The 26257-nt window shown below is 38.8% G+C and overlaps 1 protein-coding gene and 1 long non-coding RNA gene across 6 annotated transcripts in view; both read left to right on the top strand.

The window, feature by feature from the left end:
- The window catches only part of LSAMP (limbic system associated membrane protein), a 1273416-nt gene that overhangs the window by 807936 nt on the left and 439223 nt on the right, over positions 1–26257 (top strand). The gene's annotated exons all lie outside the window — the stretch shown is intronic.
- LOC144588027 (uncharacterized) lies at positions 1907–24756 on the top strand. The gene is made up of 2 exons (XR_013543331.1): positions 1907–7618; positions 7651–24756. It is a non-coding gene; the product is annotated as an uncharacterized LOC144588027 (long non-coding RNA).

The raw sequence follows: 26257 nt of genomic DNA, 5'->3' as shown, positions 1-26257 counted from the left end.
TGTTAGATGAGAGCAGCCGAAATTCTTGCTTTGGTTTATTGACAGAGTCTATTGACATCTCTCCTCTCCTGTTGCCTCCTCATCTGAGCCAAGGACAGAATGTAAAAGTAGGACAATTTAATGAGACCACTGGGTTATCTTGTTCTATCATGACACAGATGTTCTAAGAACAAGATGTTCTAAGAACATCTGCTTATTTATCTCTTCCAGACACAACAATTTGTATATGAACATTCCTCAATTTATGAACACATCACAACTATATATGCAATACTTATGGGAATGCATTGTTGTATGTGTTCCACGCTGGGCCCCAACAACCCAGTTAGGAAATGTTGTTTGTATTTGCCTAGAAACAGTTTGTCATTGAACCACCCAACAAAAAAATATATACAGTTGCCTGCATTTAAATGGCTTTAAAAGACTAAATTGGAAGTGCTTAGGTCAATCCATTGCATAGCCTTGATGGCTATATTATTATCCTTGTCAACATTTTGTCAGCCTAGTGCCTACAGAATATGCTGTTTGAGAAAAATGTGATTGTAATCGAACACATCTGGAGGACATTAGATTGTAGAAAGGCAATACCTACCATCTGCAGAATGATGCAGAGGTATTTGCAGTCTGCCACTAAAGTCAATCTTAAAATTCCACACACACCAGCCTTTTTGGTCATCCACACATGGTACTGAGTTCATTTCACACCAGCATAGCTGTCTTGATCAGTGGTGCATTTGAAAAAGATATGGTGATAAAAATATAAAACAAAGCTCTGGCATTTTAACAGCCAAGCCATGAAACCCTTTTAAGAAGTTGTTGGCCTCAAGCTGCTTCAACAGAAGTGAATATGTAACATTATAGGTTAACACTGCTATGATACCTTTCCTTATGTGGTTAGTCATCTTCAGTTTGCAACTAAAATGGAGTGTGCCAGCTCATTTTCTTATACTGTAGAAACTTTTATTTCTTTCTTTTTCCTTTCTTTCTTATAAAAATGTAACAGGATAAAGTAGAATTCAGATTTTTCAAAGGATATGGGGGTTTAATCAAGCCTTTTAAAAATCAGCCCAGTACATTTTCAGTGGATGCATGATGGATCCTTTTACACAATTATGTTTTTGCTATACAAAGATCAACAGGAAAGAAAAAAAATTAACTGCATGTTAGTAAAGTTGATTGTGCATCCCATACAAAGTGAGACATTTTGAATAAAAGCTCAGTTGTGAAATTAAAAGGAGCAGAACAATGTTATTTTGACTGAAAAAATAAAAAATAGCTGCAATTAAAACGAGAAATGACAAGAAAGTCCAACACTCTGAATATAGGAATGGAAAGTTGGGGCTTGGTTAGGCAGCCAAATTGGACCAGACTGGATTAGGTTTTATAGGGTTGCTTAAGGCCAGTTGCATAAAGGTACATTGTGCAATCCTTGCATCCAAAGATTTGTTGCTTTTGGGTTAGAAAACTGTATCACATCTCAAATGACCCTGTTTAGCATGATCAAGATCGTCTTTCCCTTTAAAAAGAAATATTGTTTTCCTTTCAAGAAAAAGGTTTCAGTAAGCAGCTGCCTGGCTGTACTTTTGGAGAAGCCAATTAACAATCTTGAAAAATGAAAATCTTCCAATTGGGCAGGGAAGAGGGAAAGTTTTGCATTTCTTGTAAAGTGTTTCTAATTAGAGATGGGGGTATTCATAGACAAATACCCCCGCACAGGTGGACATAACAAGGATGGACTGTGCACTCAGTTTCCACTGTTGCTGTGGGCTCTACACTCCCTTCCTATCGCTCCAGAGCTCGCGGTCTGCAAGCCACCCTTCGACCTTGCAGCAAGGCTCACCCTCCCACCTCCTGCCAGGAGTGGCTAACAGACTGCAAGCTCCGGAGCAATAGGAAGGGAGCGCAGAGCCCACAGCAACAGCGTAAGAAGAGTAAACAGCACAGCCCCAGGGGCTAGATCCACATTATGCCCACCTGTGCAGGGTATTTACAGTGGTGCCTCGCTTAACGAGTGCACCGTTTAACGAAAAATCCGTATAGCGATCCCTTAGGGAGGTCGCGAAAATGCTGCGGGGGGGCATTTCGGGCCATCCGCGGCCATTTTGGAGCCGCCGCAGCGTTTTCGTGACCTCCCTAAGCAAGGGGAGGGCGCGAAAACGCTGATAGGGGCCATTTCGGGTCATCCGGCGGCCATTTTGGAGCCGCCGATCAGCTGATCGGCGGCTCCAAAATGGCCGCCGGAGCGAAAACATCGCTGGAGGGGGTAAGTTTACACACTTATTGGAACGCATTAAACTAAGTTTAATGCGTTCCAATAGGTTTTCCTGCCCCGCACAGCGATGTTTTCGTATAGCGAAGGTTAATCCGGAACGGATTAACCTCGCTATACGGGGCACCACTGTATATTCATATACAAATACCCCCATCTCTATTTCTAATGTATCAGAAATGCTTTAAAATTTAAAAAAAACTGTCAAAGCATTGGTGATGCATTGTATCAGTCAGCAACCATTACAAAGAAATACAAAACTTTCCTTCTCTGAAGATGAGCTACAAGGAAAGTTTAAACAGAAAACTTCCCATTTCTCAATATTATTAAATGGGTTCTGAGAAGGAATAGCCACCCAGCTGCTTTATCATCTTGTGAAGCATTGCCCTTTAATATTGTTAATTAAAAAGGAAAGAAAACAATCTTTACTTTTAAAGGGAAAGAAAGGCAGCCACTTTGGTTCAATCCCAACAATCACACACACTTGAATTGAAACAAAATGAAGGAGTCTTACCACAGCTAAAAAGAGTAGGCCCTGAGTAGGGACCCAAAAAGGTGTAGGTGGGAATGCGCTGGTTTGCACTGGCAGTTATGTTTGGTCACCAGCAAAAGGAGAGAACCAGCCCATCCCTAAGGCAGACCAAGCAGTGGGACAAATGCCTGTCTAGTCATCCCCTCAATTTCACATCTGTGGAAATGTTTGTGTCTTTCACTTCTAATATGATTTTTATCCCATTAAACCGGCCAGATTTCTTGTTGTTTTGGTAGAGGTGATAGTAAGTCAGCAGAATGGAATATCAAAATGTGCTTAGAGATCACAATGAATACCATTGAAAAGAAGTAAAAAAAAGATTATCTGCCACTGGTATACATAGCTTTTCTTTGGAGTATTTACCCTGTCCTTTTAAAAAGGATGTCCAATTGCAACGGATGGAGAGAGATACATTTTTTTCATTAAGTTCTGCAACAATGTGGCTTCTTGGGGATCTTGCTTGTATATCACCTAATCTGGATGCTTGGTTGTAGCTATAAAAATGCCGTGCCCACAACTCCTGTCAAAGTTCCAGTTTGATGATCTGAAAAGACCTTGGTGTGTGTATGTGCGGGTGTGAGTGTAAAAGTAAGGTGGAGAACAGTTTTGAATAGATAAAGATGTTTTACATGATTTACAGCCTGACCTTAAGATGTTCTTGACTGTGCATTTGAAAGAAAGAGAAGCAGTAACTTCCAGATGGACTGAGGTTTCTTTTTCTTATCAGAAAGGCTAAAATTAATGCTATTTTCCTGCTGCTCCTTCTCCCCCCTCTTAACAATAAAAGAAAACTTTTTCTTCTTTCAGACTGCATAGTATGAAAGTCTGAAGGGACCAAGCATATACTTCCTTCTTGTCACATAACACTGGGGACATGTGAGAGAAACAGGATAAGAGGGAAGGAAGTAATTCATATATCAGTTGGTACATCACACTGTACATCAAGGAAGACATAGTGTCAAGCAAATTTAGAAACCTTGGTAAAGTGCAGTTTCCTCTGCAGAATTACCATGGGTGACAATAGCAGACTTCATAAGTAATTTACTACTGAGATGTGTTGTCCTTCCCTTGAACAATATTGTCCTGGTGATCTTGAGACAGAATGTGAAATCAAAGGACACTTCAAAAATATATATGCATTTTTGTAAGGGCTGATTACAAAACCACCCACATATACATGGAACCAATGCATGTTCCAGGAATGACAAGGAGGTAAGATTTCTACATAGCCCAGAGTGACCGTGCCATAAAACAACTGGTCTGGAATTTATGTGCTGCCATAAGACAGTTGACCATGACCCAGGACTTTAACCTCAATGGAGTTCTGGGACCTAATGCGAGATATATGTGTTGCTGGACCGACTGGAAATAGCAAGCACAGTTCCATCATATTTAATAAGAGATAATTGGCAGTGATGTCCAACACAGACACATTTAACTTCTGAGGATAACACTCTGAAAATTAGAGTGCTGTTGAAGAGGAACCTGAAATGAAAGTCAAGGGGATGACATCAGTCTGGCCCATGATATTTTATTGTCTAAATTAATGGTAACATCCCCTCTCTAATTCCATGTACAGAAGCTGACTGGATTCATAGTTAAAAATTACTCCAGTGTTGGCAATAACATAGTTTGTTCCACCACACTTGAAAGCAGCAAACTAATTTAGAGAACAAAGCACAGCCTGTATATTACATAGCACAGTGGGTGCCAACCTTGTGTAACCTAGGTGTTCTGACTGCAATTTATAGAAGCCTTCACCAGGAGCTGTGCTGGCCAGGGTTTCTGAGAGTTGTAGTTCAAAGATAGGAACAACTGACAGCAATTTTTCTCCAGTACCTGCCAGTCAGTAGTTCGGTCTTTGTTTCCTAGCATCTGACACCTCAGTTTGCCTAATGGTAGGGCCAGGTCAAGTATCTATAGACTTCCTGGAGCGTACTACAATAAAGTTCATTAAGAATTTATACTGAAGGTGTGCATTCTGCTTTTCAGATTGAATTTTGTTATACTGTCATGTGAACTTTTGTGGATTCATTCACTTCTGCAGACTTATTAGAGTGAAACAAAACTTTGGAATTTTCCACATGGACACAAATCAATCTAGTAATTTTCTAAATCTCAATAAAGTTTTAAATAGACAGAACGTAGGTACTGGGGCCACACTAGCAGAAACAACAAATTAGTGCAGGAGCTCTAGAGGAATGATTCCCAACCTTGAATCCTCAGATGTTCTTGGACTAGAACTCCCTGAAACTTTCACCACCACCTCTGCTGGCCAGGATTTCTGGGAGTAACAGTCCAAGAACGTCTGGGGACCCAAGGATGGAAAGCATCACTCTAGTCTAGAGTATATTGTGGTAAATAAAATGTCTGAAATTGAAGTGAAGGTTTACTTATATTTAATATTTATTATGACTAAAATTGTGATAAGTTTACAAGGAAGTCTGATAGCCGATTATAATGATGATGATAATGATGATGGTGTGCCATCAATTCAATTCTCAGAAACTGGTGCATCAGTTCCTTCTTTCACTGGTACTCTGGAACCTTGCAGATTGTCCAAGACCATACAGATTGGTAGTGTACATAAATCCATCAGCCACACATTCTCTAGTATATATATTGGCTAGCATAGTGACAGTTTGAACCTTGTGTCCCCTCACCATGAGAAAAGTAGCCTTTAAATGATACAGAACCTATCCCATCACATCCCAAATAGGATATGCAGGCTTGATTCCAATTCTGTAAACTATACCAGTTCTCAGAATTATGTGCTATCTTGTCAATTCTAATTTATGGTGATTTTACCAAGGTTTTTTAGGTATAAAGTGTTTTTAAGTTTTTTTTTCTCCCTATATTGTTGCTAGCCATCCAGAGTGCCTGGTTATCAGATGATGCGGGATATGAAATAAATAAATAAATAAATAAATAAATAAATAAATAAAGAAAGAAAGAAAGAAAGAAAGAAAGAAAGAAAGAAAGAAAGAAAGAAAGAAAGAACTCAGAAGTAATATTCCAGTCCCTCCTTCTGATGGTGTTTTGTAGCCGTGCAGATGTCCACGGCTGCATATGTGATAGGCACATAATCTCATTGCTTAATATTCTGGATGGTCTTGGTTGGCTCATCTCCAAATTCAGATTTGAACTCTTAACCTCTGGCTCTGTAGCCATGTACTCTAACCCACAAAGGTGTCTTTCAGTTTGAGGGTCAGCACATCACACCCCAATTTGGGTATGCATATTTGGATCCACTGGCTTTTAAAACCAAGGTTCTGGGGCACACGCATTGAACTGGATCAGGGTAACACAATTGGTAGAAGCATTTTAATATTCTTTATAAGTTTTCCCCCATATGAACTGAATCCCATTTGCACTAAAATATTCCTGTTAGCTAAAAATGGGGGCAAAAAATGTTTGCTTGCATTTGAGTTGCACTTTCTAAGCTAATACACAAAAACAACATTATCAGCTTTTGCACTTCTCCAAATTTTGTGATGCAGTACTTGAATTTAAAAAAATATATAAAACAGTATAGATTAAGTAGTATATAGGTTAGACCAGTGATGGCGAACCTATGGCACGTGTGCCACAGCTGGCATGTGGAGCCCTCTCTGTGGGCACCCGAGCCATAAGTCACCATCAAGAAATACCCTTCCTCCGATCCCGGATTTTGGCACTCCCCTCTGCTGGTGCAGTGGTCCAGTGGAGGGGTGCAATGGCGACCATTACTGGTCTAGTCCAATGGGGGATTGGAGGACTGGTAATTATTTTTTGATAATATGCCCATAGGGAAAAAAACACACACAAGCATTTAAACCTTCCAGTGCAGGAGCAGTTGTTTTTTCTAAACTAAAATCTCAGTATTCTGGTTTTAATTGTGGTGTTGGCACTTTGAAATAAATAAGTTGATTTTGTGTTGCAGTTTGGGCACTTGGGCTCAAAAAGGTGCACCATCACTGGGTTAGACAAATATACCTCCACAAATGTATACTCAAGAAAATAACACAGAAAAAAGCACACCAATTCTATGTCTATAAAACTGAATATACATTTTGGACAATGACTTAAGGAGAAAAATCTGTCATAAACCTATGCAAAAAAGGGATGGAACAAAGTTATGCTTTAAAAATTCATACATTACAAAAACTGAAATAGACAAATTTACCAATTCCTACCACTACCATGCAAGGAGAAGAATAAGGATATGGCTTCTTTAGCCACACACAGAGCAACAAAGGAAACAACATGGGATGAGTAAAATGCCTTTATATGTTACAATACTAGTGGACCTCTCTCTGTGTTAGATATAACAAAAAATCTCAAGACATTGGAGAATCCAAAGATAGACCTCTCACATCACCTATGGCAAAATTAAGTTGGGTTCCTTACTGTTTCTTGATAAAAAAAAAAAAAACAAGCAATTATTTGCAACTCACTAATTAATGTAGCAGACAGAACCATGATAAATTCCCTCAAAGTAGTGTGCACCCCCCTGCCCAAGCTAAGAGGAACAAAGAATTCTGAAAACCAAATTTAGGTGGTGAAGCAAGCCAACTATAACTGGTATAAACAGTGGGGACAGATTGAATGAAGGAGAAAAACATGCAGGCACTCTTCAACAGTCCGTAATAAAAACTAGACTGAGAAATTCTAGATCTCAATTATCTTGTTGTGTACAGATGAAACCAAGCTTAATTCTGCTGTTTATGAGATAAAAACTACAGAATAGCTACTGGAGTGCAAGGGATAGCTCTGGAACTTTGGAACAGCTTATGGGTACCAGCTCCCAGATGGAGTTTCCACACTAGGGAAGCATGGTGGGGAAAGAGCCATCGGCTGTTTGGATCAGAGTAAGCTGTGATAGTCTTACAGTTCTATTTCACGCATTTATGCCTAGCATTGTTTTAAAACAGGTTTGTGAGGCATTTGTTTCTCTTTGAATTATTTAGTGCACTCCACCGGCATTTTGATCTTTTGTCTTTCCTACTTCAGTCATGTCCTCTGGGTTGATAACACATGGCCACAGTTCTCCGTCTCTGTCTTTCCTTGTCATCAGAGAATTTTAAATGTCGCCCTTGGGTTTGACACTGAAGAGAATGGCCAGACTTTTAAAATCCTTCACCTCCACACACTAGCCCAGCCGACAAAAGGGAATTTATCAGTCTGCATTCCCCAGCTTAGTTCATGTTGATATGTAAGGTAAATTTTCTTCCATCCTTCTTGAGAGTTGGTTCAGTGCTTCCCTTGAGCATCGTTGCCACACAAGTTTATATGACTTATAATCTTGGAAGTTGTCTTTCTCAGATTCTTATAGATTTAAGCTATAATTTGATAGATTTTGCAAGTTTTAAGTTGTTTGCATGCAAAGAAAACAATCAACATACTTTTGAGTATATTTACAAGGGAAAGCACTGATGTGTTAAAGGGTCAGTATGAAGAAGGTAAGGCTGGTTGAAAGTCATATGAGGCGTTACACCTAAGTGGAGACTTGAAACCAGATTTCCTCAGTTCCAGTTTAGCTAGAGTTTAGAATTCATAAGTTCAAATATTTGAACTCATAGGAATATTACAAGCTTTGCTTAGTAACTCTAAACCATAGAAACATGCTAAATAAATGGGGTGAAAGCTTGGGAGCAATACACACTCTGCTGTACTGACTTTTTGCATCACTCCCCCTCAAAACCATCCCCTCTCTGTATAGTTCCAATGGCTACTCTCCATTTCTCTTCATTGTTGTGTTGTTATGTGTTATCAATTGACATCGTACTGATGATGACCCTAATAGGCTTCTCAATGTATGTGAGATATTTTAGAAGAGATTTTATCAGTGCCAGTCTTCCGTAAGTTTCCATGGCTGAATGGAGAATCAAACCTAAGTCTCCTGAGTCCTAATCCAACACTATCCACTATGCTACAGTGGTTCCCTTCATTACACTCCCTCTTAGGGAAACACATCTATCTGTTCTTCAAATGTGCAAAAAAGAATCAGATAAATAAGCAGTAACAGCTGTTAGACTCAAGTTAGCTGTGGATGGGGGATCAGATTAATAACATTTAGGAAGGTCTTCATTGTATTGGATTCAGAAGGTAGCACAAAATGGCTGGATAGCTCAGTTGTTTAGGTATCTGGCTGCAGAGCCAGAGGTTGGGAGTTTGGTTCCCAATAGTACTTCCAATGAGTAGAGCCAGCATGTGTGACCATGGGAAAGCTGCACAGTCCCAGTAGAAGGGAATGGTAAACCACTTCTGAGTATTCTCTACCTGGAAAACCCTGAAAAGAATCGCCATAAGTCAGAATTGACTCACTACTACTACTACTACTACTACTACTACTACTACTACTACTACTACTACTACTACTACTACTACTACTGGGTAGTTAAAAATCCATTAATTTCCAAATAATGTGTGGTGTACTTTGAGTGAAAGTATGATACTCCAGCCGTAAGGACTGGGAGTAGTATGCTTTACAGTCTGAGTACCTCACTGGTGTCACAGCATTACTGAAATCCTGTGGTGTAGTGACTAGAGATGGGAGCATTCGTATACAAATATGAATACACCTGCATAGGTGGACATAATGAGGGTCCAGCCCCCTGGGGCTGGGCTGTCCACTCACCTGTTCACTTTTGCAGCCAGCTCCACACTCCCTTCCAATTGCTCTAGAGCTCGTGATCAACTAGCCACTCCTGACAGAAGGAGGGAAGACGAGCCTCCCTGCCAGGCTGATGAGTGGCTAGTCGACCGCAAGCTCTGGAGCGATTGGAAGGGAGCACAGAGAAGGCTGCAGTAATGGCCAAGTGAGTGGACGGTCCAGCCCCAGGGGAACAGACCTAGTTATGTCCATCTGTGTGGGGGTATTAGTATTCATATACAAATACGCCCATCTCTAGTGACACAAACTGCATAATTTTGGAAATAAATTGTCAGCAGTTAAGACATGTCATATACCTTATCTGTTGCGTATTAAGTTGTGTGGCTTAGCATGCAGCAGATAATGGCTACCAGAGATGGGCATGAAGCACTTCATGCCGTGTTGTCTAAGTTGTTGTTGATGCTGCACATTCACTTTCCCCACTCCCGCAGTCAGCTCCAACACTGACCTGCTAGTGCACACTGCCCCTTCCCTCTTCATTGTGTGATCTTCCATTCTGGCAGGAGCACAGACTTCCCTTTTCCACCTCCTCCAGCAGCTGCCCACTCAGACAAGGAGGCAGGGCAGGGATTCCTGCGGTGCATCCAGATGCAACGGGATGATCCTGCAAGGAACAGGAGAAAAGCAGTGTGTGCTGGCAGGTCAATGGAGAAGCCAGATGGTTGGGTGGGGAAGATGAACATGCAGAATGTGTGCTACCAAGCCAATGACTTAGACGTGCTTCATGTCCATTTCTAATGCCTACTGAAATTTCTTAACTTATAGCTAAAAGTGCTCCATTTTCATTACTCTGCAATAGGATTTCAGCCACTAGATATTTAACTTAATGTTAGGCTTCATTATATACTATCTCCCTGTATGTCTCTAACTTAGCATTGGACTTAGCATTTGCCTCTATCAATGTACCTGCTCTGTATAATTGCAGGAGGAGGACCCACAAATAAATTCTCTGAAGGAGCATAAATTCTCTCCCACAACAACCTTCCTACAGGACAGAATATAGCCAGAAAAATGGCACACATTTGCCTTTTACAGCAACCAATGGCCAAAAGAATGCCTGCATCCAGGAGTATACTCACTTATGATATGATATGATATGATATGATATGATATGATATGATATGATATGATATGATTCTCACTCCATGGTGTTATTAGCCAACTTTTCCTTTTTGTCCTGCTGCACTGGTGTGATCGAAACACACTGGGGACTTGGGTGTCTAAATAATGGTCTTATATTCACTATGCAGAGCTGTAACGCATACTGAGCCCGATGGCTTAATTTTCTCCTGTTTCTGCTGCATTAATGACTAGCTGGAGGGAGGGTGAGAAGGAATGAAGGATAGCTAAGAGGGACCCAGTCAACATAGCTAACGAATTGCCTTATTAGAGACACTTTCCTAGGGCCTAAGCGGAGCCTTTCTGTCTGACTCTGCAAGAAGTGGGTCATTTTGTTTGGCTGTCAGGCTTTAACATTCATTTGAGAAGAGGCTGCAACATCTCCACAAGATTTTACCATCACACTTCCTTCATTAGGAAATTAGGCCCCTAAAGAATTTAGGACACTGCATGTCAAGGAAAAGAACTAAAAGAAGTAATTTCTGCCACAAAAGACTGTAACTTTCTGCTTAATCTGTACCCATTCAGGATTTTTGTTACTGGTCACATATGAAGAAAATGTTCCAGAAACACTGAATGCAGAATCCTGATTTGGCTCTGGTTCATTCTGTGTCTGCTACTAGGGGAGTGTAGAGAAAATGCCATGTGTACACTGCTATAATTTGCAGAAATGTTGTCATTCATTCATTCATTCATTCATTCATTCATTCATTTATATATTTATTTATTGTATAGTCCACCTTTCTCCTTTGCAGAACCCAAGGCATTTATAAAATTAATTTTAGAAAGTTCAACCATACAGTAAATTAAAGCATTAAAACTATTTTTTTGACTTATTGCATTAAAACTACACACCAGAAAATCATTTTCATGAAAAAGAAGTCCTGCCCACCATTAAAAGAATCTTCATTGTCGGTCAATCTGTAGCCATTAGCTTATCCAAAGGAAAATGTCTGTGTCTGCCAGCAAATGGGCAGCAGGGAGCTGATAACATTTTTATACATGACCACAGTCTTACAAATCAAAGGTAGGGAGCATGGAATACAATTCCCATCCTTCCCAAAAAATATAGTAATTGTCAAGGATTGATGAGAACTGTACTTCATCAACATCTGGAGAACCACATGCTCCCCAGCCCTGTAGTAGATGTTGACAGTCATACATGCAGTCCTATATGGAAGTCCTGGGTTATGAAATCTTAGCTTGGTTTCTCATTGGGATGTGAATCCGTCTTCTATCAGCATTCCTAGGATCAGTTCCAGAGGAGGTATAGCCTGGCCTATATTTTCAGTGTATACAGCCATTTAACTTTGCATTTACTTTCACTATGGACTGAAGATTTTAAAATGGATAGAGAGAGCTAGACTCAATAAAGAAAATCACAACCTTTCATTTCTAAGACCTGAACAGGGCTATTAATGACACAATCTTTTGATTGTGTCATTAATTATTTCATAGGGTTGCCAAAATCAAAAGTGATTGATAACAATTAAGAGTATTGTAGCTGGTGATTGGATGAGCAGGGCACTCCTGATAGAGAACAGGAAACAAGGCAGGAGAAAGAGTCATGGAATGAAATCACATCAGCCAGTCAAAGAGAAGAGAAAAGCATTAACTGAGAGATTAGAGAACCTGATAAGTAAAAAAATTCAGGATTATTCATTTATATCCCAAACTCTGGGGTATAAATCATTGGTCCATATAGAGGAGGATCATGAGAGCTTGTGAATTATCATTGTAATCTAGTGAATATCAAAAGTGGGATGCCATCCTCTAATTAACCTCCTGCATGGGCTTTTTGTTGTTGTTTAGTTGTTAAGTCATGTCCGACTCTTCGTGACCTCTCCTGTCTTCCACTGCCTCCCGGAGTTGGGTCAAATTCATTTTGGTTGCATGGGCTTACTGTAAGGTTAAACTACCACTCAGAAGTTCTTGGAAGCAAAGCATAAGAGACAAATGCAATACAGTAGTTAAATAATATACAGGAATCTCCTCATGACCTAAAAAACAAAGTCCTACACTTATTAATATGTGTCATACTAAGGAGATGGTATAACTTTGTTTCATATAGAACCTGCTTAAGAGGCAGCACTGCTGCTGCCACTTTACCCTTACAAGAAAGCCGTGAGGTGTGTTACATTAAGACACTATGCTTCACCCAAGGATACCTAGTTATCTTCATGCCTGCATGGGGAGTTGTCTTATATAGTTCAAGGCCCTTCGTCCACTTGACTACTGTCTGGCAAACTCTGACATCCTCCTCCCCCTCTTCCATCTCTCCCCATGCTGCCACCCCCAAACAAACAAAAACATCTCACTAACTGAAAGTCTTTTTCTTTGCCTAGGAATTTTTACCTTGGATTAAAGAAAATCCTCCAGATTTACTTCAAATATTGCATTAAGAAAATCCATCAGTTGCTGTAGCTGTTACATGTAGATAATCAGCTGAAGGAGGTAGTTGCAACAGAAAGAGACATACACTAACTATATGGTTGTCCAGGTGGGTCTGTTATGACAAACAGCTGCCTGCTCTATGAGTAATGAAATCCCCGACTGAGGCTAGGCTGCCAGTAAGATGAACACTGCAAGACATATGTGAAAGCTTTGACTCACCTGAACAGCGTAGTCCTGGTCATCTGATGGAATAAGAGAAATAAAATGGGGCTAAGGAAGAGAAAACTGATCTTAGGGTAATACACTCATTGTGCCCCAGTCTTCATTATGTGCTTAGCAAGTTCATTCACCCATCTCTGGTCACCAAATTTGCATTGTTTCATGTTTCACAGTAAAATGATAGCATTACTTTTGGATCTGTGCATACTCTGAAAATGAAAAGTTATTGAATTATGGTATAGTGAACTTAGAAAGATGCAGAGAGTAAGCTAAGACATGAATACATGAGAGACGAGGATGATTGTTGGTAGGGCTGTTTTATAGCCATGGGAACTCTGCCAGTAACATTCATGCCTGACTCAAGGACTTTGATTTCCCAAGAAGGCCTGGGGATTAGTACAGCATCTGAAGTCCAACCTGCAGAGGGACGTGTGTGCTGAAGTGCTGTGTTTTTTGTTAGGTGCCCTGGAGTTGCATATCCTTCTACTGTCTGTGAAGATCAATGGAAGTGTGTGTTAGCATCCACAATTTTAAGGAGAAAGTTGGGACTGACAAATAATACTTGGTAAATTTCTGTAATTTGTGAACTGACACAGAGTCTGTTTATAAAGGGCTGCACAGACTACTAGCACAAGAACTCATCAGTTGTTTTGCATTATGCCATAGCTAAAAGTTTTCCAATGCAATCTCAGGCACCTGCAGTTAAAATGGATCTCATAAAGCAGCTGAAAGAAAGGCTTGCAAGAGATCTTGGAGAACTATTGCTTGCCAAAATAGACAGTACTGGAGTACATGGTTCAGTGGCCTGATTCAGTTTAAGGCTCTTCAATATGTGATGTGCTTAATAAAGCTGTCACTTGATTCATGAGTGAAAATCCACATACAATCTTCACTGAAGAATTACTTAAATCGACTAGAGGATTGGGAAAAAAAACCTTGAGAAAAATAGTTTTTGGATGGTAGATCCTCACAGGATTTTTCAGAATTGTGCTTAAGGACAGGTGCAGTCAAGTAATACCTGTCAATTCATGTTTGGGTTCCTAACTACAATGCTAAGTAACTATCCATCATGATACGAAACTATGAGAGCTAATAACTGACCAAGTGACCACTTAATATAGAACAGTTTCACACATCCAAGAATACTGCGGTATTAGAAAAAATTTGAAAATGTGAATAATTAGATGTGTGAACTGCCTATATTTGTGCTTATATACATATCACATGGTAAGACTCTGTATGGAATGAGAAAAGCTTGTGAACCTTGTGATGTATTAGCTGAAATCCTGTTGTCCAGCTCCATATGCGCAAGGATCTGAAAGGTTTAATTAGCCATGGCAAATTACTGTACTGTTGTTTAAGGGTTTTCTTTAGTGATTTTGGGATGCATGTAATTCATACACAATACAGCATGGTCTTATGCACCAGAAAATCACCAAAGAGAGCCTTTAATCAGCAGCAATTTTCCATTGATGATGATGTCATTCCCATTGCACATACAGAACTGCACAGGAGAATGTGATCCATTGTGTATATCACTAAAGTTGGAAAGAACCAAACCAGGAAACACATTTTGCACATTTGCATGTGTGGCTTTATAAGGAGAACTCCACGCCTTACATTTTGAAACAAAATCATTGGCTCAAATCCAGTAGTTGCAATTAGAGTATGTGGGATTCAGTGGGCCTACTTTTCTTGCAACTGACTACTGGATATCAGCCATTGCTTTACTGATGACCTCTTGACAGCTAGGTTGACATAATTATTGTTGCCCAATATGAAGGCAGTGGTTGCATTATGCATTATCACTGGTTTGCATTGACATTATCAACACCAACAGTCCAGAAAATGTCAAGGAAATACTTTCTGGTTTCTTTGACTGACAAGTTTTGATTTTGTACCTTGAATTGTTTTTTAGAAATACTAAACAGAGACAAAGAATAGCATAAAAACTGGGAGATTTTGTTAAAATGTCTTAAAAGGTTCTCAGAAAGTAACTTTTCTAAGTAAGTGTTGTTTCCTACATCTAAATAACATGGATATTACTAATTACACCAAAAAATTAATATTTTAGCTACTAGTTATCTTCCCACTATCTCCAAAGTAGCTAGTTACAGGTAGCTACTTCTGGGCTCTGTTTATACGATGCAAATAGTAACTGCTGCCTGAGTTCATAATTATCAATACGTGAGCAGAAAGATCAGAAGGTGTTAATGCTTTCTTCTGACAAATGCTGGTCCTCTGAAGTTATTTCCACTGGTTTCACTGAGGCACTCTTATTTTCTCTCTGCACAGTGAGAAGCAGAACCCTGCTGGATTTTTTTTTTTTTGGACTTATATACCACCCCAGACATATCCAATTCAATATTTTGTTCACACAGTGGCCAGGCAGAAGCTTTGGAGAAGCCCACTTTGGAGTGGCAGGACAGCACCCACCCCAAATCATAAAGAGTAGTTTTAGTCAGGATGAAAGTAAGGGAAGAAATTCCTTCTGTACCTAAGAACTTGATAATTATCCATCTTCAGCCATTGAGCAGCTATTATTTGCATTTCAGATACACATGTTGTATGCAATTGGTATGAGATTAGTACATACCTAAATTTTGGCAATAACCTTCCATTTTCAGTGATTATTAAATAGCTACTGTATAAATGCTCATCTCAAAATAAGTCTTCAGAAATGCACTTAACTTATACATTTCGGGGTTTTTTTAAAAAAAAATATCCTTTTCTTCTATGCCTTTTGAGTGACTCTAATATGTTAATTGCTAGATAATGAAGTTAATTTCAGAGTCTGTGGGTCTTTGACCTAAGCACCTCTTGTGAAAGCCTTGACCTCACCACCACATTTATTTCCAACAGACAGCTGGTTCAAAATCCATTTTAAGCTTTCCTTAGTTTGACTTACACTACACTTGCTGTTCTTTTTTCAGGATGTTGGAGAAGAAGGAATCCAGCTCTTTGAGCTATTATTAGGAGCATTCTTAAAGCCCTTGCAACATCCATATAGCTTTTTGTCTTTTTTAACCCTGAGATCAATAGGCCATGCTGTCCCCAGGAGAACTATAGCTAAATGGCTCCTTGAGTACTTCTCTCATTGAAATTCCTAAGCATGCCCACAGCTTCCAGGGCATCTAAAGGCACTTTAGCTGTAAGTGAAGAATGTCTTCACAATCAGTTAAATTCAGAGGTCCTGCTGTTTAGAAACCCAGCTGAGGGCATAAGAAGGATTCTCGCAGCCACTTTGGAATGGCTTCACGATATCTGCAAGGGAAAAGATCAGGATTCTACCATCAACTCCATCTGGAACTTGTGTCACCACAGATTCCTCCAAAGTGGGTTTGGGGACAGTACAAACACAAAGAGAACATGTGGTTCAGTGAATATAAGTTCTTCTCAACTCCATGCAAACTAAAGTAATAATTACTCATTGGTCAGGAGTGAAATGTGGCTCGTGGATTTTTTTAAAAAAAATACAAGAATTCTAGAATACATATTTCCTGTCCAGCATTGAGCTTTATAAACATCAAGTTTCTGGACTACAACACCCAGAATCCCCTTTCTCTTAACTGTCTGTGTATTCAAGAAACTGTAGCCAAAATGTAACTTTTCCAAAGCATTGGTTTCCTTCCATATTATTTCTGGCAATAGATTCCAGTTCTGCCACAGAAAATAATTTAAAAAATCAGATCTTAGATTTCCCCCATTTCCCCCTCTCTTTGCTTTTAGCCCAACTATGATTCACTGTATGATATTGGTGTCTATGGCTTGCTCTTCAGATTGCTGAAAAGCAATTCTGGGTAAAGTGCTGCAGTTCAAAGTTCCAGCTTGTAGCTAGAGGGGACAGATAAATCCTATGACAATGTTTCTGTCACTGTGCGCTGCCCAATCAGACATTACTTCCAGTCAAGCCTCCTGCCCAAATGTTTGTGGTTATCAGCTTCCAGGAGATCTTTTTTTATGCAAACATAACCCCAAAATTCACTTGACACATTTCACTAGATCCTTCCCTGTTACAACCCTACCAAAATAAATGGAATTTGCACAATACTACTAATAGAACAACAGCTGGAAAAAATTATTGCCAATGTCATATTATTAATTTCTTATAGATGAATGCCTTCAAAGGAAGTGGCTTACAAACACGCTGGCACATAAATATTGCAGGACACATCATGGCACCATTTTTGCACGCAGTTTTTCATGCAAATAATGCTCAATGTGCAAACATGATAAAGCAAATGTTTTTATTTACACTCATATACATAAACACGTATGTGTGTTTGTATGATACCATTCATTGAAGCTGTGAGGTCTGCTTACTGAAATATAAATTATATAACAAGGTAAAGAAGGAAAATTGTGTGCCATCAAGTGAATTCTGATTGATCGTGACCCTTTTCAGGGTTTTCAAGGTAGAGAGTACTTGCAAATTGTTTACCATTCTTTCCTTCTGGGTACATCCTGGGACTGTGCAGCTTGCCCTAGGCCATACAGGCTGGCTATTCTGGGATGCACAGAATCCAAGAAGAGCCAGCCTGTACTGAACTCCCAACCTCTGGCTCCACAGCTAGATACATAGCTCACTGAACTAGAAAAGATAATCAAATTTAAGAATGTGTCACTGGAGACAAATACGAAGATCATCCACACTTGTATTTCTGATCACCCTGTACAGTTGTGAAAGGTGGAAAGGGAAAAAAAGCTGACAAGGAAAACAAATAATAATTCATTTGAAATGTGTTCCCAGAGGAGTTCTTTGCAGGTACCCTGGCCAGAAAGACGGACAAAGTAAGTGGTTCCTAGAGCAAATAAAGCCTGAATTATATCTGGAGACAAAAATGATTAAACTGAGGCTGTCCTACTTTGGGCACATCATGAGAAGGCAGGATTCTCTGGAAAAGACAATAATTCTGGCAAAGGTTGAAGGCAGCAGGAAAAGAGGAAGACCAAATACAAGATAGATTGGCTCCACAAAGAGAGGAGCTGAGCAGGCTGTTGAGGACAGGACACTTTGGAGATTGCTCATTCATAGCGTCGTCATAAGTCAGAGACAACTTGGCAGCACATAATAACAGCAGCAGCAGCAGCAGCAGCAGCAACAACAACAACAATAAAGAGTGGAAAATACACGAACATCCATGAAAAAGCCAGAGTGAATTTAAAAGGTACCTGTTTCTGCCGCTTAAAAAGAGTAAGAAGTAGCCTTCTTGGGGATCAGAAAATAACAAAATGAATTCCACCACTGAGAAGCAGGGTGGCCACGCAACCTCTTTTAAGGAGAAAAATCTTCCATCCAAACGACTGTCAGAAACAATTCTTCTTTTGAAGGCGTCCCCCGTTCAAAGGCATTCCAGTACGAGTCTGACTTAAAGATAAAGAACCCTTGAAATTGCCTGTCCATGGTGAGCGCATGGAGAAACCTAATCACACAACCTTCCTCACTTGTCTGAATTGCATTGTAATTCTGTTTAGATTATAAAATGATGTATAGTTTTGCATCTATACAAATAATTTAAGATATGCAGTTTTAAGCAAACTAGTGACATCCTGTGTTTCTTTTCTGATTATACTATTTTTTTATTTTTCTTTATTGAGATGTACAATTGACCACACAATTGTGAGGGCATTTTCTTTTTAAAATTCAGAGCAGAAAGTTAGATATATGACTGTCTCTGGTAAGAATGGACGTGATCAGGTAAAAATGGGACATCTTCAGTATGATGTAGTGCTTAGGTTGTCAAACTGGGGCTGGGGATACTCAGGTTCAAATCTTAACCTATCCATGAAGTTCACTGGGCACCATTGTGCCCAGGAAAATTTCTCAGCCTAATCTATACTGTTGTTGTGAGGATTAAAGGACATTGAATGCCTTGGAGGAATATTCGCTGGTCTGGTCCAAGCACATGTTCACTGCACAATCACTCTATGTATAACTAGCTTTCTTAATGTCTGTCATTCATTATTTCTACTGTGTAGTTCTTGTTTTCTTTGGTTTGATGTCCCCTTAAGTCACACTCCTTTACTTTGTCTTATGCTATTATCTCAATGACTTACTAGAAAGAGCATGGGAAGTATTTTTTTTTAATTTGGTGTTAAGCATGGGCTTATCTCTCTCCCATTCAAACTTTTAAAAAGTTTAGCTTATTTGTGTTAAACAAGGTAAAGTCTACAACTCTCGAAGGCCTTTCATCATTTACATTTTCCATCTAGGCCAGATAATAGATTGTTACAATGAGAACTACTAGAAGGGGAAAAACCATAGGTCTAGATAGGAAATATTGAGATTTGGTGTTGTACAGAATTCCAATTTTTCTTTAGGAATGATTGGGAAGTGAACATTCACAGATGCTATTTCAACGAGTAGCATTTCTCCTCTTTGTTCCAAAGGGAATCAGGCTGATACTAAGTACTTATTATCTTCAGTTAAAAAAAAAAGGCAGGAAGACATTAATCTTCATCTCCAAGGAAAAACTGTTCTTTGTGTATATTGGTAAGTAATAATTTATAGCAGGTTTAGAGAAAAGGGGAATTCTGCTTCCCTGAACATGGACTTAGGTGTTCCTCTTCAAATGGGACAGCTAAGGAAAATGGTAGCCCTATGTTAAATTCTTCCATCCCCCACGTCATGCCATTTGCCTGCCCTCCTCGAGTTTGGGGTCGGAAAATGTAAAGTGTGAACAAAATGGCACCCATTTTTGTACCTTTGCTCACCTCAAATGAATATGGCCATGGAGATTGCGAATTAATTTTAATTATGTATTTTCCTTTTGCCTAGACTGTTCAGAGTCTGTGAGAAGTGTTTGTCAAACATAAACAAATCTTCAGTTGATCCAATTGTTTTTTTAAAAAGCCTTGGTTTTATTTATTTTTGACCCTCATACCAATGCACCTTTAATCTTCATCATACTAAACCTGGTTTCCTGAGTTTTAGCTGGGCTCTAATTCTGTCTAATTGTGGCAGTCTTTAAAGATTCTTACCCTATTTGTATTTAATAAACTTGTTTTTCTCTTGCCTTGAGGAAATAACTGAAATACTACCCTGCCCTGGCTGTTGGAACCAAATATGTTGTAAACACACACTACATACAGAAGAGAACAGAGATTAATAAACACCATGACTGATGTAATCTTTAATCATCTATTTTGCTGGAGAACAGGAAACATTTTATTGTGTTCAAGCCAGATGGGGTGCAAAGTAGAACTTATACAGTGCAATCTTACATATCCGCAATTGAGACCAAAGAAAAAGTTATAGGATTGCAATGTTAGTTGATCTCTTGAGCTACTGTTTATTTTTAGTGCAGGAAGCTAAGATGCATACTCTGATTCATAGGGCAGGGGAAAGAAATCATGAGCAAAATACTAAACTGGTCTATCTCCCATAAATATACAGAAGACTAACATTTTCATCTGATAAGCCAGCCTCCAGATTGATTATGCTCTTCAGCTTCCTCATAAACGTATTGCTTCATTCTAAGTATATTACTACCTATACAGCCACATCTACAGTGAGTCTGTCAAAAGTTTTCTAATGGAAATAGCTTTCTGTCCTCAAACAGTCATTTTTTCCAAATAAAAAATTCTGTAAAGATTTTCTATCATGATAAAAATCTTTCAGTGTTTTTTTTTAAAGTTTTAGAAATGAAGTCATGACTTACCAGTGTTATGAAATTTTTCCTGCTGGAAATCAAACATTTTGGTTATCAGATTTTTTTTCTGGAACATTCTTTAAATATATAGAACCTTGAATGTACACACTTATTTTAAAATGCAAAGAAAAACTTTAATTGATTTTTTTAAAAACGGCTTTCAAAACCAACCATGATTTTCATGCAGCAATTGTCTCTTTTTATTGAATGTTTCCGCCCCCTGCCATCAGGTTAATTCCAACTCACTGTGATCCTTTCCAGGTTTCAGTGTACTTAGAAGTGGTTTGCCATTCCCTTCTTTTAGAGGTGCTCTGGGATCATGAAGCTTGCCCAAGGCTGCACAAACTGAATCTTCTTCCTGGAGGCACAATGGGGAATTGAATTCCTGACCTCTAGCTCGTTAGCAAAGTATCCAGATCATCAAGCTGTCCATAGTAGATCATAAATTTGGCTGAGTCATATATGTAGCAAGAAGTGTGTTGTGTAGGAGACAAGTGAAGTGGTGAAGTACTTCCTCATATTTTCTATACAGCTATGATACCCCCACAAAAACTACGTGATTATCATACAAAGTTAAGCATTTCAAAACTGATTAAAATTAGAAGGTAGGATTTTTAATGTATTCCATTAAAAGAGTTTGTATGCAATGTTTACATTTTGGTCAATCCATATCCCTTTTATTCCTTGCCTACGCGATGGATGAATAGTCAGTGACAGGAGTTGGGAAGATGATAGAAATTTGGTAAGACCACAGTTTGAGATGATAACAGAGATGCATGTTGGTTTTTTGATAATGTGAGAGATTGGTGATCAGTCTTCTCAGCAAGTCCACAATAGTTCCATAGTAATGGTTGAATTAAAGTTCCTTCAATTGTGTGGAATTGGCCTGGGATCTGTGAGCTTTATCTGTGAGTTTTGGAACAAAGTTTTTTAAAAAAAAAAAAAAAACAGTTATATCTCAGTTTGTAATGTTGAGGCATGCACACATCAGTCCTAGCCCCCCTCCCTAGTCAAACCCAGGCAATTTATTTTGACACATCGGGCAGAACAAAACACCTCCCTCCATCTGATAATTAAAATATAGAGATAGCAAAACTAACGCTCCTTCTTGGATAAACTAAATCTTAGGAAAAGTTTGTTTATTTTATTTATATCCCACCATTCCTTCATTCCTAGAGTTATAACTGTTACTTTGCATATATACCACTGGCATCTAAGGTTCTTTTATATATTTCCTACTCCTGTGTGTCACTGAGAAGAGCTCTGTTCTTTGCTCTAATTAAATTCAGAAGGACTACAGTTACACTATGACCTGTAAAGAAACTCTCAAGAAAATTAAGCTTGATTTGTAATTCATCCAAACATCATGTGCTGTTGTAATTAATATTCTGAACCAGATAATTGAACTTTGGTGGCATCACTACATTTCAACTCAAAAGTATGTCACAGAAGCCCTGCAGCATGGACCTACTGCCCTGTGTCTTGACTACAGGTGTGAAGGATGCTTCCTGAATTTCTTCTCTTTATTAGTCTTCTAGGCTGACAACACCTCTCAAATAAGTGCCAGGAGAGGCTTCACCTTCAGCTGAATGTGAGACAAAGGGCTTTTTTCCCTTCAGTGAAGTCTTTGTAATTTGCACAAAACTTACTTTTACTCAAATACCACAGTGTATGCAGTTTTTCCAATATTTACACAAAAATCTACAATTCTGTTATTCTAAGAACGGTATCAAAAACATGGTACGTGCAAGTTCTTCAGGTCCTCATTGGCAAGAAGAAGATTGCAGTTTCTCATGCTTACTTAGAAGGGAAAGAAGAGCATAGATTTACATTCCTGGCCTTGATATCCTTCTGCTTTTGTATGACTACTATGCTAGAACACTTGCATCTGTGCACAAGTGCCTTTCTCTATAGCTCACCTGCAGACCAAATGACTCCTGCTTCGGTACACAACCACGCACTGCCTGCTCAACTTTGTGACACCCATCCATCAGGTTTTCTAGCCCTTGGTTAAGTCTCTCCTGCCTTGTATCCTCATTTTGCATTTTAGTAGCAATGTGTAGTGTACATTTTAACAAATGGGGCAAGGGAAGATAAGCAATAAGCAATAGTTATATGAATTAATTAGCAACATAATTTGCATACAGTGCAAGACTGGACAACCTGTTCTTCAAAAGGAACAAAGTAAAAATAGAAAGAACCCATAGAAGGACAAGGATGATTAGAGTCTTTAACAGGCTTCCTCATAAAGGGAGATTAAAAAGATTAGTCGTATTTACTTCAGCAGAGACAAATAAGAGGAGACATGATAGAAGCATGAAAATAATGAAGAGAATTGTGAAGGTCAATCAGCAGCTTTTTATTTACCCTCTGAGCAGAAGAGAAAAAAAGGATAATCAAAAGTAATTTTTTTAAACAAATGCAGTTGTGTAAAAGTGGTACTCTTTTGCAAAATACAAATGACGACATCAGCGGAATTCACTGTCAAGAGATGTCATTGTGGCTAAATGGTTAATGGGATTCAAAATAGGATTGCATTTTTTTTAGACAATGGTATATCTGCTGTTAACAATAGGTATGATCAAAATAGACAAGAGTCCTTAACTTGGCACAAGTCACAAAACGTCCGGAATAAAGAAAAAGTCTTAACCAATTTAAATCATGTTTTTATTTCATGGTAATTCTTTATTATTACGTTTGTGCATGTTCCTATTAATTTCTGATGTAACAAGGCAAAGCATGTCATAGTTCAGTTTCCAGTAGTCCGAACAAACCAAGGCAAAGCAAACTACAAGTACAGGGATGTGCAGGTGGTTCACTCGCAGTATGCCATGTCTGTAGCTGTGATTTCCAATGTCTGTGGCTGCCTCCAATACCCTTTCCTGCAATATTTTTTATTTTTATCTCTTCCCCCCCTTGCTACAGAAAAAAGTAGCCACATGATCCAACCATAGAGAAAAAAGTGCTGGTTTGGGTGATAGCTTTCTGAAGCTACTGAAGATTAAAATGAGCTTTCTAATTCTCCAAAACTCTTCATCATGCAAAGGTGGTAAAAAAAAAACTGAGGTTAAGGTAAGCAAGTTGTTCAAAAATTGGTCCAGTTGTGATGCCCTCGGGTCTTTTGAGCCAACGAGGTCAGATGGAGTTTTGCGGATTCAGCATGAGACCAAAGTGTCAAACATAATAATTGGCAATTTATGTTCTCTTGCACAAAATAGTTTCTCCAGTGCCTTAAGGTGAGGCTTACATATATATATAACTTTGTAGGTTTAGAGCAGAAACACACAGGGAAAGGTAATAGTCTTTACATCGGCCAAATAGGAGATCTGTTACAGGAATCACACTAGGTTAGAAATGTCAATTACAGGCGAATACATAGTCTTATATTGTGATTGGATAAGGTAGAATTCTCAGAGAAAAGCCTTCTGCCATGACATTGGAACCTATGATCATGATGTATCCTAGAGGAAATAGAGGAAAAAGCAGCCATGTCATCCATCCGTAGAAACAAAGTTCTTGTTGGTTTGGGTAATATCTTTATTGAATCTCTTTAAAAATTACAAATAACGCAAATTTTCTGTTTCATTGACTCTGGTTCTAGTGACTACTCATTCTGGCTCTGCCTACCATGTTGCTTGGTCCATAACCAGTACGTATCTTAACTGATAATGTCTGTTGTGACTCTGCTTATTGTCTACCCCTGTTCAGGCAGTGGCTTGGATGGCTCTGTATGGATCTTAAGCTGAAGTTTCATACAATCAGGTTAAAGTACAATATAGACAACTCCACTATAAAACCCAAAGAGGGTGTTTGTTCATTTTCACTATCTAGCTCTCTCTCTCTCTCTATTGAAAAAAAAACCAGTGGATTCTTATGGTCCAGTTCCCTTCTGTTTTTCTTCATATTGCTCTCTCCCTCACTTTTACTACTGGGATATCTTCTCCTGCTACATACAGCACATGTGCCCAGATCTGACCCTGATTACATGTTCTACCTGAATGATCTACTTTCTTCCTCTTAGAATACATTAATCTTTAGCTGAATATAGAATACAAGACCCCTCAACTTTTCTTGCAGTAATCCAGAACTACTAGCTAGGTCTACTTTGAGACACTTCTGTATTTTTGTCTCAACGTATGTGGAAAAAAAAAACAGAACAAAACCCATGGATATTAGGAGGAAAGTATGCTTGGGCTGTAATAATCCAGAGTAGATTCCAATGGTTAGAACAGATGGAGCTCAGCTTCCAGTTAGGTTTGCACCAATTTTTAAATAATTCAGCTATTTCTCACCTCAGACCATTTGTCTCTTGAAATCATAGAAACAGCATTAAAAGGACATACTGCTTTTAGGCAATTTTAGACATACTTTATCTCTTTCAAGCATATTCTGTCTCCTGATGTGATTTCTGTCCATGATAACACACATGTTCATTTCTCTCTCAGAGCCCCATCTGGCAGACTTTGCAGCTGTTCTTGAGTGAGCTAATTTACAGTTCCCATTAGCCATGCTTCAACTGAAACCAATTTATTTGTTTGAATAAATGGGAATGGTTTGAATGTGCCTCCAGTGATGGATTGGTATCTGGTCAACTTGGGAAATAAAAACGGTTAACCTTTGGATAGAACATTTATTTATTTATTTTTAATTCATATTTGATTGGCTCAGGGCAACATTTGGTAGTGCAGAAGTTTTTTTAAAAAAATAAGATAAAAATGCAACTTTGAACTTATGTTTGTATTCCCTTTTCACAGAATTGGTGAGACATTCCATTGCTCTCTAACCATCCATTTAATCTTTAGAATGGTAGGCAAGTTGAGAATGGAGTCATTTTACTCCATGTCAATTTCACATGTGGTCACTTCTCCATTCTGAGTATTAATCTACATTTTTTCTTTATAAGCTGCAGAAAGATTGTCATACGAATATATATTTGAATAGGCATTTATACATACTAATATATGCACTTCTCAATTTGTTTTCTTTCAAAATGCACATACTGTAGATGTTTTTCTTTCAAAATATGGAATGCAAATGTGCACATTAAAATGTACAGTGATCTATTTTTTGTGAGTTGAAAATTGCATTGTGACATTCCAAGAAATGCAATATTTAGTGGATAGTAATCTGTATGTTACATGGGGGAGTCTATTGGGAACCAATTGGGGCATAGAGCTACAAACACATAGAACTACAATCCTGGTTTTATGCTACTGTGCCACTGAACATGATAGTCTGATGTAATATAGCTCCGTGTATGCAAGACAAGTAGACAAAGCACTCAGTGAAAGCTGTAGAATTACTTCTGAATGCTTGAAGTCAACCCCTGTCCATCCAGTGACATATGGAGAGAATCAGAGAATCCCATAGTTGAAAGAGACCACAGGAGCCATCGAGTCCAGACCGCTGCCATGCAA

The sequence above is a fragment of the Pogona vitticeps genome, chromosome 3, assembly GCF_051106095.1.
Source record: "Pogona vitticeps strain Pit_001003342236 chromosome 3, PviZW2.1, whole genome shotgun sequence".
In the NCBI taxonomy this organism is placed as follows: Eukaryota; Metazoa; Chordata; class Lepidosauria; order Squamata; family Agamidae; genus Pogona; species Pogona vitticeps.
Note: the sequence above shows the minus strand (reverse complement) of the source record. Positions and strands in the feature narration are given on the sequence as shown.